The 16,760-nt window shown below is 39.4% G+C and overlaps 1 protein-coding gene and 1 non-coding gene across 2 annotated transcripts in view; one reads left to right on the forward strand and one right to left on the reverse strand.

The window, feature by feature from the left end:
* The window catches only part of FBXW7 (F-box and WD repeat domain containing 7), a 131,213-nt gene that overhangs the window by 106,802 nt on the left and 7,651 nt on the right, over positions 1-16,760 (reverse strand).
* LOC138991548 (U6 spliceosomal RNA) lies at positions 5,606-5,712 on the forward strand. Its single transcript, XR_011467520.1, has one exon. It is a non-coding gene; the product is annotated as a U6 spliceosomal RNA (small nuclear RNA).

Consider the following 16,760-nt stretch of genomic DNA (forward strand, 5'->3'; position numbering starts at 1 on the left):
CTCTTAACTGTTAAGCTACCGCGAGTCATTGATAGAATAAATTTAAAGTGTTTCCCCAGTGTAAGAATACTGAGGAAGGCTGGAAGTGAATATTAGTGTTAGGACAAACTGAAATTACGCTTACTTAATAGGAAGCAATGAGAGCAACACAGCATCACTCCTGGGATATTCCTGTCAACAAATCCGTGAACTGAGTCCACAAATGAGGAAACAGGAAACAAACTCAAATTAAGGGTCCTAGTTCAAAATGGCCTGCAATCTTCAGGAGTTAAAGGGATGGGGGGAAAAAAAACAGATCAGGGACTATTCTGGATACATGATCATAAATGCAACACATGATATTGAATGGACTCTTGTCCTTATACGAGATACTGTTTGAACAACTGGTGAAACTCAAATGGGGCCTAAAGAACAGACAATCTAATATACCAACATCCTGATTTTAATGGCTATATTGTGGTTATTCAAAAGAATGTCGCTGTTTATAAGAAATACATACTCAAGTGTCTGAGGGTGACAACATCATTTTGACGACTTATCAAACGGTTCTGGGGCAAAATAAATTCTTAGTACTGTACCTGGAACTTTTCTGAATGTTAAATAAGGGGGGAAAGGAGAAATCTGGATATTATCTTGCTTCCCATCATCTGTTACAAACTACCCTTGCCTGTCCCCACATCTCTGTCACCCACTTACTTCATCCCTAAGTCTACGTGAGTCCACCTCTTAAATAGCCTTACACTGGATCCCACCTTTCTAGTACTGCTTAATAAGCACATGCTATCTGCTTCTTGCCCAAACGATTTGAATAGCGTCCCTAGTAATCTCCCTGTCATTGTCTCCCGCCCCTCTCATCTACCCTCTATACTGCTGCCAGAACAGGAAATGTCAACAACTTAGCAGCAGTTGCTAAACTTTTTACATGCCGAACCCTTTGTTCAAATGAGAGAAAAGCATTGAACAGGTGAAGAGAGAGCAGGGGAGAAGAGAAACAGCGTGCACAGAGAGAATCAGCAACCCTCGGGTGACTGCAGAACTTCTGAAAACTACTGCTCTGTAGGATAAACCTAAACTCCTAAGCACAGTACACAAGACACACCTAATCTGGTCTCACTTCCATCCAGCTTCAATACACACTGGTCTGCCTTTATATTCAATAATTTTTCTCACAGCCTATAAACTAAAAAGCTTGGTGATTACAGATTTTTAAAACATAAAACTATAAGTGTCCATCTAAAGTTGTTAGTAGATATTTCTATTTCTTTGTGATAGTTTAAGACTGAAGTCTACTGAAAAAACTCGACGACTGTGCAGAATATCTCCTACAAGTCTTTCGGTGCTTCCCTTGTGGCTCAGTTGGTAAAGAATCCATCTATGATACGAGGAACCTGGGTTCAATCTCTGGGTTGGGAAGAACTCCTGGAGAAGGGAATGGCTACCCACTCCACTATTCTGGCCTGGAGAACTTCATGGACAGTATAGTCCATGGGGTTGCAAAGAACTGGACACGACTGAGTGACCTGCACTTCACTTTCACAAGTCTTTTAGGTAGAGTGGTTATCATCACTGCTTGGAGCAAGAAGGGTGTCAGGTTTGGATATGAAAGCTGAAATCTGGGTTAGAAAGGTAAATGATCACAGAATTCAGTCAATATTGTAATTCAGCTGTTCACCATTCAAATATTTTAAAAGTGGAAAAAATGGGTAAAACACAAATAGTTGACTATTTACTCTCTAATAGTTGACTATTAGACAGTTGATAAACATATGAAAATGTACTCAATAACATCAGCCATCAAGGAAATGCAAATTAAATCACATGCAAAAACAACTTCTCATTCACAAGAATTACTAAAATTAAAAGCAACCAAACACCACCAAATGTTGGGGAAACAGGAAACAACTGAAACTCTTGTACTTGGCTCCTGGGCTTATAAAACGGTCTCACCGCCGGAGAAAACCCCTTGGTGGTTTCTTATGAAAACACACACTCTTTGGGCTAGCACATACACTCCTAGCTACCTAACCAAGAGAGATGTCTACCAGAAAGGTCGGTACAAGAATGCTTGTATTATAGCAGCTTTATTCAGAACAGCCAAAGCTGAAGACAACTCCAATATTCACCAGCAGAAGAATGGATATACTGAATTGTATCTGTACAATGGAATAGTACACAGAGACAAAAAAGAACGCACTCTGATACATGCAACAACACGGATGACAAACACACTATGTTGAACATAAGAAGTCAAACAGAAAAAGCAACACTATGTACTTCTACTTATATGACATTTACAAATACACAGAACTAATCTACAGTGATAATAATCACAACAGTAGCTGCCTAAGTGGGGACTGAATGGAATGAGCATGAGGGAAATATGGGGAGTGATAGAAATATTCTATGTCAAAAGAGGTATTGGTTATGGTTACATATACATAAGTATACACATTCGTCAAAATTCATCTGTACATTTCACTTTAGATAAAGCACCTCAATTTAAAATGTACAATTAACTGAAGACAATGCAAAAACCTTTCTGCCTTCCTTGACTCCCAATATCAGACTGTTAGAGGATGAAGAAGGCTTAAGTCTTTGCTCTGGGCCCATAGTTGATAAGATAGCAACAAATCCTGAAACATCCTGTGGCAAGTAGAGAGAATTTGGATGAAGAATACGATGTGGCCACATAAGCAACCACACTAGAAGAAACATCTGAAGCCACCACCTACAGAGACAGTGATCACAGGATCAAAGAAAGCCAGAATCTGCTAATTTCAGAAATAACTCAGCATCTTTAAGAAAAGCCTCAACACCATCACAGTGAGCAAGCACCAACTCAAATCTTTTAACTTTGGCCTCTACTCTGCCTCACTATCATTTTTACAAGGTTTTAAACTTCAGAAAAAGCATACCACTATAATATAGAAAATGGATTGTCTATAGAAAACTAGTGAGTCTATTTTTTAAACAGGGTTCCCATCTTAGAGAGCATATTTTTAGCACGGCAACTGTAGTAAACCACACGTGGTAAAGAATGTCATCTTGTTATTTGCTTTTTATAAATTTAGGGATCCTGCTCTCATCTGCTGTTGCTTGATCTCCTCATGCCTGGGTCCCTGGAAAGTTCCAGTCAGTATCTATGCAATTAGAACCCAGGTAACTCTTGCCTGGATTTCTTTTCTTGCTCTCAGGCAAAACAATGACCTCCTTTAGATAAATTTGCCAGAGAAACACTACTCACAGGTAGACTCTCAGAAACAATCACTCCATCTTCTTCTTCAAATTCCTGGCAGGAAGGCTAAGTGGACACAGTGGGGGAAGATACTGCCTGACTGCACTGCACACAAGGTGTCTTCACAAAATGTGTATTTGAACTGAAAAAACACAAGACTTAAACTCTAACATGTGCCAGGCACTGGCGATACAATGCTGACCAAAGACATAAACCATGCATCTAAACAACAGAGTGAAAAAGATACTGTTTATAAAAAATGAGGCAAACATCTGCTCTAGCTAGACCTTTGTAAGACACATGGATTAAAAATAAATAAACTTCTAAAAGTTACATAATTATAGTTGAAACCAGGTAAAATAAACTTCATTCTAGCCTGTTTGTATCACTGCTCACCAATGTCTATGCTGCTGCTGCTAAGTCACTTCAGTTGTGTCCGACTCTGTGCGACCCCATAGATGGCAGCCCACCAGGCTCCCCTGTCCCTGGGATTCTCCAGGCAAGAATACTGGAGTGGGTTGCCATTTCCTTCTCCGATGCGTGAGAGTGAAAAGTGAAAGTGAAGTTGCTCAGTCGTGTCGGACTCCTAGCGACCCCATGGACTGCAGCCCACCAGGCTCCTCTGTCCATGGGATTTTCCAGGCAAGAGTACTGGAGTGGGGTGCCATTGCCTTCTCTTCACCAATGTCTATAGTGACTGAAAAGGCAAAAAAAAAAAGCAAAAACCATCACCACTACTGATACCAAGAAACAAAGAAACAACAGTGAAAGTGAAAGCACTCAGTTTTGTACAACTCTTTGCAACCCCATGGACTATACAGCCCATGGAATTCTCCAGGCCAGAATACCAGAGTGGGTAGCTTTTCCTTTCTCCAGGGGATCTTCCCAACCCAGGGGTCGAATCCAGGTCTCCCGCATTGCAGTGGATTCTTTACCAGGTACACCACCTTAATTACAAGAAGCAGCCCAATCATAAATTCAAGAAGAAACAAATATAATTCACTCAAAACCATTCTTCCTTTTTTAGTAATGATTAAGCTATTATTTTTTAAATAATAAGAAGTATGATTTTCTTACAAAGACCTTTTCTGTGTACATGAAAATAAAGCAACACTGTAATAATGATTAAATCAGTAAACTAGAGCCTTACGTAATGACCTGTAATTTTTCAGACAAGAAATTTTTAAAATTTTTCAGGTTATAGAACAGCATTTCTGGGCAAACCTAACAAGGCAGCAGTTGTACAACATTCTCAAACTTCCAAACACCCTCAATTTCAGTACAGACAATGCTGTGTTGTACACTCAATCTAAAACTAAGAGGCAGCCTTGTGGCTTAGTCACAACTCGAATTCCTTATCACAATGACGACGGAATAAGGATTTTACCACTAAACTCAGCCATTCAAATAACTGGGAAGTCAATAACAATGGTTATCACTGCTCTCCAGAACTACTGATTTTCAGATTTATTTGAAGGAATGTTTCTTAGAACTTCCAAGTTCCTGGATAGGAATCCTTCATACTGAAGTTATTCCTTTCCCCTAGACAAAAGTAGAGGGTTAAGTCAAAAGAATAGTAATAATTAATTGAAAGCCATAAAATATGTCTTTGTTCTTCTACTATAGCAATTCAATTACTCCAGATATAAAAAATAAAATATTAGTAGGGAATCTTACAGGTTTCTTAAGAAGCCTGTTTTGTTATTTTTTTTAAATATTCAAATTAGTAAAGATACTTCCACTACATTCGTGTCATCAGCAAACATTCCCAGAGTGTTTGCTGCTGCTGCTGCTGCTGCTGCTAAGTCACTTCAGTCGTGTCCTACTTTGTTCGACCCCACAGACGGCAGCCCACTAGGCTCCTCTGTCCCTGGGATTCTCCAGGCAAGAATACTGGAGTGGGTTGCCATTTCCTTCTCCAATGCACAAAAGTGAAAGTGAAGTCGCTCAGTTGTACCCGATTCTTAGCAACCCCATGGACCGCAGCCTACCAGGCTCCTCCGTCCATGGGATTTTCCAGGCAAGAGTACTGGAGTGGGGTGCCATTGCCTTTTCCCCCAGAGTGTCTACTAGGAGCTAATACTATGCTATGTACAACACATTCATTTACTCTACAATCCTGACATCACTATTCCCATCTTATAAAATAGGAAACAGCCTTGGACTAAGGTCATTTGCCTGAATATTTACAGTCAGTAAGATTTAGTAACATGTTTGAAATTCAGATATGTCTGAGCCAAGGTTTATGTTCATTCCACTAGACCGACCTCCAACATAATAAAAATCCTGAAGCACCAAGAAAAACAAAAAGGTCACAAGTGACAGTAACACAACACATTACAACTATCTCCTCAATATAAAAGCCCTTCTGTGCTCACTTCAGCAACACGTGTACTAGAATTGGAACAATACAGAGAAGATTAGCATGGCCCCAGTGCAAGGATGGCACGCAAACTTGTGAAGTATTCCGTATTTTTAAACCCCAAAGTTAGCAGAAGGAAAGACATCATAAATATCAGAGCAGAAATAAATGAAAAAGAAATGAAAGAAACAATAGTAAAGATTAATAAAACTAAAAGCTGGTTCTTTGAGAAGATAAACAAAATTGACAAATCATTACCAGACTCATCAAGAAACAAGAAAAAGAGAAGAATCAAATCAACAAAATTAGAAATGAAACAGGAGAGGCTATAACAGACAGTGCAGAAATACAAAGGATCATAAGAAACTATTACGAGCAACTACATGCCAATAAAATGAACAACCTGGAAGAAACGGACATATTCTTAGAAAAATTCCTCCTGCCAAGACGGAACCAGGAAGAAACAGTAGCTATGAAGAAGCCTCACAAGCACCGACACTGAAATTGTGAGTTAAACAATCTCTCAGAATGCAAAAGGTCAGCACCAGCTGGCTTCACAGGTGAATTTCACCGAACATTCAGAAAACAGCTAATGCCTATCTTTCTCAAACTCTTCCAAAAAATGTCAGAGGAAAAAACATTTTCAATCTCATTCTACATGGTCACCATCACCCCGATACCAAAACCAGATAAAGACTTCACAAAAAAAGAAAATTATAGGCCAGTATCACTGATGAAAATAGACACAGAAATCCTTAGCAAACAATTCAACAACACTAAAAAGATCAAGTTGGGTTTATCTCAGGTATGCAAAGATTCTTCAATACATGCAAATCAATCAATATGATACACCATATTAACAACTGAAAGATAAAAGCCATATGGTCATTTCAATAGATGTAGAAAAGCTGTCGACAAAATTCAGCATCCATTTATGATAAAAGCTCTTCAAAAGATGGGCACAGAAGGAACCTACCTCAACATAATAAAGGCCATATATGAAACCCACAGCAAACATTCTCAATGGTGAAAAACTGAAAGCATTCCCTCTAAGATCAGGAACAAGACAAGGGTACCCACTCTCTCCACTATTATTCAACATAATAAACTACTATTATTGTAGTTTCATAAGTCCTAACTACAACAATCAGAGAAAAAAAAGAAATAAAAGGAATCCAGATTGGAAAAAAGAAGTAAAACTCATTTGCAGATGACGTGATACTATACATGGAAAACCCTAAGGATTCTATCAAAGATTACTAGAGCAAATCAATGAATTTAGCAAAGTTGCAGGATACAAAATCAATACACAGAAATAAGAACTTGCATTCTTATACACTAACAACAAAAAATCAGAAAGAGAAAGTAAGGAAACAACCCCATTTACCACTGCAACAAAAAGAATAAAATATCTAGGAATAAACCTACCTAAGGACACAAAAGAACTGTATACCAAAAATTGTAAGACACTGATGAAATAAATCAAAGACAACATAAACAGATGGAGAGATATTCCATGTTCCCAGGTTGGAAGAATATTGTGAAAATGACTATACTACCAAATGCAACCTACACATTCAATGAGATCCCTATCAAATTACCAATGGCATTTTTCACAGAACTAGAACAAAAAATTTCACAATTCGTATGGAAACACAAATGATCCTGAATAGCCAAAGCAATCTTGAGAAAGAAGAATGGAGCTGGAAGAATCAAGCTTCCTCACTTCAGACAATACTACAAAGTTACAGTCATCAAGACAGCACAATACTGGCACAAAAACAGAAATATAGACCAATGGAACAAGACAGAAAGCCCAGAGATAAACCCACACCCTATGGACACCTTATCTTTGACAGAGAGGCAAGACTATACAATGGAGAAATGGTATGCTCTTCAATAGTGGTGCTGGGAAAACTGGACAGCTACATGTAAAAGAAGGAAATCAGAACACTTCCTAACACCATACACAAAGATAAACTCAAAATGGATAACAGACTTAAATGTAAGACCAGAAACTATAAAACGCTTAGAGGAAAATATAGCAGAATACTCTATGACATAAATCACAGCAACATCATCTATGGCCCACCTTCTGGAGTAATGGAAATAAAAACAAAAATAAACAAGTGGGACCTAATTAAACTTAAAAGGACAGTAAAGGAAACTATAAACAAGGTGAAAAGACAACTCTCAGAATGGGAGAAAATAAGAGCAAATGAAACAACTGACAAAGGATTTATCTCCAAAATATACAAGCAGCTCATGCAAATCAATACCAGAAAAACAAGCAACACAAACAAAATGTGGGCAAAAGACCTAAACAGACGTTTCTCCAAAGAAGACGTACAGATGGTTAATAAACACATGAAAAGATGCTCAACATCATTCATTATCAGAGAAATGCAAATCAAAACTACAATGAGATATCACCTCACATCAGTAAGGACAGCCATCGTCAAAAAAAATCTACAAACAAATGCTGGAGAGGGTGTGGAGCAAAAAGAACCCTCTTGCACTGTTGGTGGGAATGCAAATTGATACAGCCACTATGAAGAACAGTATGGAGGGTCCTTAAAAAACTAGGAATAAAATCACCATATGACCCAGCAATCCCACTACTGGGCATACACCCTGAGAAAACCATAAACAAACAAGACACACGTACCTCAATGTTCGCTGCAGCACTATTACAATAGCTGGGATATGGAAGCAACCTAGATGCCCATCAACAGATGGATGCATACAGAAGCTGTGGTACATACGTGCAATGGAATATTACTCACCCGTATTTAGAATGCATTTGAGAGAGCTCTAATGAGGTAGATGAACCTAGAGCCTGTTAGAGTGATGTAAGTCAGAAAGAGAAAAACAAGTATCATCTAGTAAAGCATATATATGGAATCTAGAGAAACGGCAGTGATGAATCTATCTGCAGGGCAGGAACAGAGATGCAGACAGAGAACAGAGTGGTGGGCATGGTGTGAGGAGTGGGGGATGCGCCGAGACAGCAGCATGGAATCGCACACACTACCGTGTGTGAAACAGCCAGCCAGTGGGGATCTGCTGCACGACGCAGACAGCTCAAGCCCAGGCCCTGGGACCCGCTAATGGCTGGGATGGGGTGGGAGGTAGGTTCAAGAGGCAGGGGACATATGCATACCTATGGTTGATTCATGCTGAAATACGGCAAAAACCAACACAGTATTTGTGAACCAATTACCCTTCAATTAAAAATAAGTTAATTAAAATGTTTTTAAAACAAAAAAGCCCCTTCTTAAGATAAGGCCCATTCTCCTTTCTCATATTTCTTCCAATTAGGAACAGGAATAGTGAGTGGGTCAGCTGTCCATTTGGTCAAAGCCAAATCGACAGTGAAAATAGCTGCATAAAACTGAGGTCATAAACCCAGTGGTTAAGAGCCCATGTTGAGCAGTAGATGACAATACAGATTTTACTTCCAGCACTATTAAGCTATGTAAACTTGGACATATCACCCAGTGCCTTTCCCTTCTCCAGGGGATCTTCCCAACCTAGGTCTCCCGCACTGCAGGTGGATTCTTTACCAGCTGAGCCACAAGGGAAGATCAACTCAGAGGTAAAGAGTTACTTAAAAGAAAGGATGGAGCTATGACTGAGTCAGGGCACATGCAGGTGCTTCTGGGATAGTTGACAAACTTCCGTGTATTGCGCACAGAGTCGGACACGACTGAAGTGACTTAGCAGCAGCAACATGCATACAAAAAGATGCTCAACATCACTAATGCTCAACCAGCTTTACACCCTTCAGGAAAAATCCTTTGTGATTGGATGTTTAATGTCTGCCAGGAAACTGGTTACCAAGATGTTGAAGCTACAGTTATTTTATGATAGCACATTTCCCTTATCTGCCTCTTTTTATTTCATCACTGTTTACCCTTATTTTAAAATATTTTATAGCCATACTTATGATGCTCTTGATTTCTTGATTCCACAAATCAATTTCATTCAAATCCAAAGAGTGCCAAGTCCTTATGTATATTTTGTACCAAATTAAATTAGAAGACAAAAAAATTGAGCTTTCATAATTGCTACAAAGATAAATAATGGAGAAATTTGGTGCTAAACAACATAATACAAAAAATATATATTTATTAGCAATATACAGTATAACTAATAAAACTACCTGAGGAGTGTAATGCTTATTTATTTTTTGTGTATCTTTGCAATCTATTTTATATATATTGACAAAAGAGACTGTGAAATATTTAGCCATGCAGAATATATGCCTAGACCACAGCACGTGTAGGAAGGCATTTTGGTAATCATTAACTGCCCTGAAATGACAGACTACAAGTTATGATGTGTGTCATCTGCACTTTAATCGTGAATATTAGCAAATCTCCAAATGTTAGCCACATTGGTTTGTTTCCCTTGGACATTCTTTATTCATGATATTTCAATGCTGTAACTGGGTAGTCCTTTTTAAACAAAACATTTGCAAAACAGAGGGATTATTTGTTTTTAAAGCTTTTGTAAATAAAGGCTTCAGAAATGTTTTCTTACCAAAAAAAAAAAAAAATCAGACAAATGCAAATCAAAACTACAATGAGTTAACACCTCACATCTGTTAGAATGGCCATCACCAAAATTCTACAAATAGTAAAACACTGGCAAGGATGCGGGAAAAAGGGAACCCTAGCACACTGCTAGTGAGAATGTAAACTGGTGCAGTCAACTATGGAAAACAGTATGCAGGGTCCTCGAAAAACTAAACATAGCAGTACCACATGACCCAGCAATTCTAGACCTGGGTATATATCAAAAAGAAAAAAAAAAAAAAACAGACTAATTTGAAAAGATATATGCACCAGCATTATTTATAATTGCAAAGATATGGAAGCAAGCTAAGGGTTTATCAACAGATGAATGTATAAAGAAGATACGGAATATTACTCAGCCATAAAAAAGAAATTCTGCCACTTGCAACATCATAGATGGGCCTATTTAACACTTAGTGAAATAAGACAAACACTGGATATACATGGAATCTAAAAAATAAAACAAATGAATGAATATAACAGAACAGAAACAGACTCACGGATGAAGAGAACAAACTAAAGGGGAAAGAAGCAAGACAGGGATGGCAGATTAAGAGATACAAGCCACTAACTATTAAATACATGAACAACAATGAAATATTGTATAGCACAGACAAATAAGTTATTTTATAATAATTTTAAGTGGAGTATACTGTATAAAAATATTGAATCACTATGTTGCAGACCTAAAACTAAAACTATAAATCAAATATACTTCAACAAAAAAGTATATATCATCTTAATGCACTGCTGCTGCTGCAGCTAAGTCGCTTCAGTCGTGTCCGACTCTGTGCGACCCCATAGACGGCAGCCCACCAGGCTCCTCTGTCCCTGGGATTCTCCAGGCAAGAACACTGGAGTGGGTTGCCATTTCCTTCTCCAATGGATGAAAGTGAAAAGTGAAAGTGAAGTTGCTCAGTCGTGCCCAACTCTTGGCGACCCCATGGACTGGAGCCTACCAGGCTCCTCTGTCCATGGGATTTTCCAGGCAAGAGTACTGGAGTGGGGTGCCATTGCCTTCTCCATCTTAATACACTAAAGTATATATTTATTTTATATAGTTACCTGTATCTATAATTTATTTTACAATAAAAAGAACAGCTTAAAAACTAGAAGATTATAGATAAGATTTGTTTATTTAATAAAATTCATCAGCAATGGTCCAGTGTCATCTGAATTATTTTCAACAATTTTCATTCCAAACTCTTACAGTAAACATTTGAAAATAAAAAGACAGAAAATTTGACAAAGTGTGTTAAAATGCCTGTGATTTAGTTGCTAAGTTGTGTCCAACTCTTGTGACCCCATGGACTGTAGCCTGCCACACTCCTCTGTCCATGGTATTCTCCAAGCAAGAATATTGGACTGGGTTGCCATTTCCTTCTCCAGAGGATCTTCCTGACCCAGGAATCGAACCTGGGTCTCCTGCACTGCAGGCAGATTCTTTACCGACTGAACTATGAGGAAAGCCCTAAAATGCCTGACGCATATCTTAATAATTCTAAAAGAAACTACTTAGTACAATATCCACTCATTGCTCCTGTAGCAGTATAACAGCTGCCAAATTTGGCAAATTTAACAAATTTGGGGATGCAGCACATAGCTTGAAGCCAGTTAATTTACTCCTAGATACCTCTTCATTTCACCATTACACAAGCAGTATTCAAAATAGTAATTCACTTATGTAGCTGGGTAACAAGCTACAGCTGCCAGACTGTTGGGCTTTTCTGGATTTCTTCTACTCTCAAAAAATCTAGAAAAGTCACCTAAATTTCAGATAGTAATTTGAAGAAACCTTTGATATCTCATTTTAGAGTTACAAACTTTGATCATATTCCTCTAAAATTCAAAACTCCTGATTACATTAAACCATAATCATATAGATACTCTTTTGAGGTGGATGTGCTACTCGTTTTTTCCTGCCATTCCAAATTAGCTTGAATTAATCAAGAAATTACAATACATTACAAAGTACCTGATAGGAAATGAAGCAGATGTGACACGTAAAGAAGCACTCTAGCCCTCAGAGAGCCTGAATCTAGCTGTCGATATAAGTATGTATTACTGTATGAAGGTGAAAGTGTTCGTCTCTCAGTCCTGCCGGCTCTTTGCAAATCCACGGACTGTAGCCCACCAAACTTCTCTGTCCACAGAATTCTCCAGGCAAGAATACTAAAGTGGTTAGCCATTCTCTTCTCTAGAGGATCTTCCCGATGCAGGGACTGAACCAAGATCTCCTGCATTCAGTTCAGTCTACTCGCTCAGTCATGTCTGACTCTGCAACCAAATGGACCGCAGCATGCCAGGCCTCCCGGTCCATCACCAACTCCAGAGTTTAATCAAACTCATGTCCATCCAGTCGGTGATGCCATCCATCTATCTCATCTTCTGTCATCCCCCTCTCCTCTCGCCTTCAACCTTTCCGAGGATCAGGATCTTTTCGAATGAGTCAGTTCTTCCCATCAGCTGAGCAAAGAACTGGAGTTTCAGCTTCAGCATCAGTCCTTCCAGTGAATACTCAGGACTGATTTCCTTTAGGATGGACTGGTTAGATCTCCTTGCAACCCAAGAGACTCTCAAGAGTCTTCTCCGACACCACAGTTCAAAAGCATCAATTCTTCTGTGCTCAGCTTTCTTTATAGTCCAGCTCTCACATCCATACACGATTACTGGAAAAACCGTATCTTTGACTAGATGGACCTTTGTTGGCAAAGTAACATCTCTGCTTATTAATATGCTGTCTAGGTTGGTCATAACTTTCCTTCCAATGAACAAGCGTCTTTTCATTTCATGGCTGCAATCACCATCTGCAGTGATTTTGGAGCCCTCAAAAATGAAGTCTGTCACTGTTTCCATTGTTGCCCCATCTTTTTGCAATGAAGTGATGGGACTGGATGACATGATCGTAGTGTTCTGAATGTTGAGTTTTAAGCCAACATTTCACTTTCCTTTTTCACTTTCATCAATAGGCTCTTTAGTTCTTCTTTGCTTTCTGCCATAAAGGTGGTATAACTAGCCAACCTAATCACACAGACCACAGTTTGTCTAACTCAATGAAACTAAGCCATGCCATGTGGAGCCACCCAAGACAGAGGGATCATGGTGGAGAGGTCTGACAGAATGTGGTCCACTGAAGTAGGCAATGGCAAACCACTTCAGTATTCTTGCCTTGAGAACCCCATGAACAGTATGAAAAGGCAAAAAATAGGACACTGAAAGATGAACTCCCCAGGTCAGTAGGTGCCCAATATGCTACTGGAGATCAGTGGAGAAATAGCTCCAGAAAGAATGACAGGAGGGAACAAAAGCAAAAAGAACATACAGTTGTGGATGTGACTGGTGATAGAAGCAAGGTCCGATGCTGTAAAGAGCAATGATGCATAGGAACCTGGAATGTCAGGTCCATGAATCAAGGCAAATTGGAGGTAGTCAAACAGGAGATGGCAAGACTGAACGTCGACATTCTAGGAATCAGTGAACTAAGATGGACTGGAATGGGTGAATTTAACTCAGATGACCATTATATCTACCACTATGGGCAGGAATCACTTAGAAGAAATTAGGTACCCATCATAGTCAACAAGAATCCAAAATGCAGTACTTGGATGCAATCTCAAAAATGACAGAATGATCTCTGTTCATTTCCAAGACAAACCATTCAATATCACAGTAATCCAAGTCTATGCCCCAACCAGTAACGGTGAAGAAGCTGAAGTTGAATGGTTCTATGAAGACCTACAAGACCTTCTAGAACTAACACCCAAAAAAGATGTCCTTTTCATTATAGGGGACTGGAATGCAAAAGTAGGAAGTCAAGAAACACCTGGAGTAACAGGCACATTTGGCCTTGGAGTACAGAATGAAGCAGGGCAAAGACTAATAGAGTTTTGCCAAGAGAACACACTGGTCAGAGCAACACCCTCTTCCAACAACACAAGAGAAGACTCTACATATGAACATCATCAGATGGTCAATACAGAAATCAGACTGATTACATTCTTTGCAGTCAAAGATAGAGAAGCTCTATACAGTCAGCAAAAACAAGACCGGGAGCTGACTGTGGCTCAGATCATGAACTCCTTATTGCCTATTCAGACTTAAATTGAAGAAACTGGGGGAAACCACTAGACCATTCAGGTATGACCTAAATCAAATCCCTTATGACTATACAGTGGAAGTGAGAAATAGATTCAAAGGACTAGATCTGATAGATAGAGTGCCTGATGAACTATGGATGGAGGTTCATGACATTGTACAGGAGACAGGGAGCAAGACCATCCCCAAGAAAAAGAAATGCAAAAAAGCAAAATGGCTGTCTGGGGAGGCCTTACAAATAGCTGAAAAGAAGTGAAGCGAAAAGCAAAGGAGAAATGGAAAGATATACCCATTTGAATGCAGAGTTCCAAAGAATAGCAAGGAGAGATAACAAAGCCTTCCTCAGTGATCCCTACAAAGAAATAGAGGAAAACAACAGAGTGGGAAAGACTAGAGATATCTTCAAGAAAATCAGATATACCAAGGGAACACTTCATGCAAAGATGAGCTCAATAAAGGACAGAAATGGTATGGACCTAACAGGAGAAGATATTAAGAAGAGGTGGCAAGAATACACAGAAGAACTGTACAAAAAAGATCTTTATGACCCAGATAATCATAACACTGTGATCACTCACCTAGACCCAGACATTCTGGAATGTGAAGCCAAGTGGGCCTTAGAAAGCATCACTACGAACAAAGCTAGTGGAGGTGATGGAATTCCAGTTGAGCTCTTTCAAATCCTAAAAGATGATGCTGTGAAAGTGCTGCACTCTGTATGTCAGCAAATTTGGAAAACTCAGCAGTGGCCACAGGACTGGAAAAGGTCAGTTTTCATTCCAATCCCAAAGAAGGGCAATGCCAAAGAAAGCTCAAACTACCGCACAATTGCACTCATCTCACACACTAGTAATGCTCAAAATTCTCCAAGCCAGGCTTCAGCAATACACGAACCATGAACTTCTAGATTTTCAAGCTGGTTTTAGAAAAGACAGAGGAACCGGATATCAAATAGCCAACATTTGCTGGATCATTGAAAAGGCAAGAGAGTGCCAGAAAAACACCTATTTCTGCTTTATGACTATGCCAAAGCCTTTGCCTATGTGGATCACAACAAACTGTGGAAAATTCTGAAAGAGATGGGAATACCAGACCACCTGACCTGCCTCTTGAGAAACCTGTATGCAGGTCAGGAAGCAACAGTTAGAACTGGACATGGAACAACAGACTGGTTCCAAATAGGAAAAGGAGTACGTCAAGGCTGTATATTGTCATCTTGCTTATTTAACTTGTGTGCAGAGTACATCATGAGAAATGCTAGGCTGGAAGAAGCACAAGCTGGAATCAAGATTGCCAGGAGAATTATCAATAACCTCAGATATGCAGATGACACCACCCTTATGGCAGAAAGTGAAGAAGAACTAAAGAACCTCTTGATGAAAGTGAAAGAGGAGAGTGAAAATGTTGGCTTAAAGCTCAACATTCAGAAAACTAAGATCATGGCATCTGATCCCATCACTTCATGGCAAGTAGATGGGGAAACAGTCGAAATAGTGGCTGACTTTATTTATTAGGACTCCAAAATCACTGCAGATGGTGACTGCAGCCATGAAATTAAAAAACTCTTGCTCCTTGGACGGAAAGTTATGGCCAACCTAGACAACATATTAAAAAGCAGAGACATTACTTTGTCAACAAAGGTCTAGTCAAGGCTATGGTTTTTCCAGTGGTCATGTATGGATGTAAAAGCTGGACCATAAAGAAAGCTGAGTGCTGAAGAATTGATGCTTTTGAACTGTAGTGTTGTAGAAGACTCTTGAGAGTCCCTTGGACTGCAAAGAGATCCAACCAGTCCATCCTAAAGGAGATCAGTCCTGGGTGTTCATTGGAAGGACTGATGCTGAAGCTGAAACTCCAATACTATGGCCACCTGATGTGAAGAGCTGACTCATTTGAAAAGACCCTGATGCTGGGAAAGATTGAAGTTGTGAGGAGAAGGGGACGACAGAGGATGAGATGGTTGGATGGCATCACCGACTTGAGTTTGGGTAAACTCTGGGAGTTGGTGATGGAAAGGGAAGCCTGGAGTGCTGCAGTTCATGGGGTCACAAAGAGTTAGACATGACTGAGCGATACAACTGAACTAATAAGGGTGGTGTCATCTGTATATCTGAGGTTATTAATAATTCTCCCAGCAATCTTGATTCCAGCTTGTGCTTCATCCAGCCCAGTGTTTCTCATGATGTACTCTGCATATAAGTTAAATAAACAGGGTGACAATATACAGCATTGATGTACTCCTTTCCTGATTGGAACCAGTCTGTTGTTCCATGTCCAGTTCTAACTGTTGCTTCCTGATCTGCAGATTTCTCAAGAGGCAGGTCAGGTGGTCTGGTATTCCCATCTCTCTTAAGAATTTTCCACAGTTTGTCGTGATCCACACAGTCAAAGGCTTTGGCACAGTCAATAAAGCAGAAGCAGCTATTTTTCTGGAACGGTCTCGCTTTTTCGATGATCCAACAGATGTTGACAATTTGATCTCTGGTTC

Source organism: Bos mutus, chromosome 17 (genome assembly GCF_027580195.1).
Source record: "Bos mutus isolate GX-2022 chromosome 17, NWIPB_WYAK_1.1, whole genome shotgun sequence".
Lineage (NCBI taxonomy): Eukaryota > Metazoa > Chordata > Mammalia > Artiodactyla > Bovidae > Bos > Bos mutus.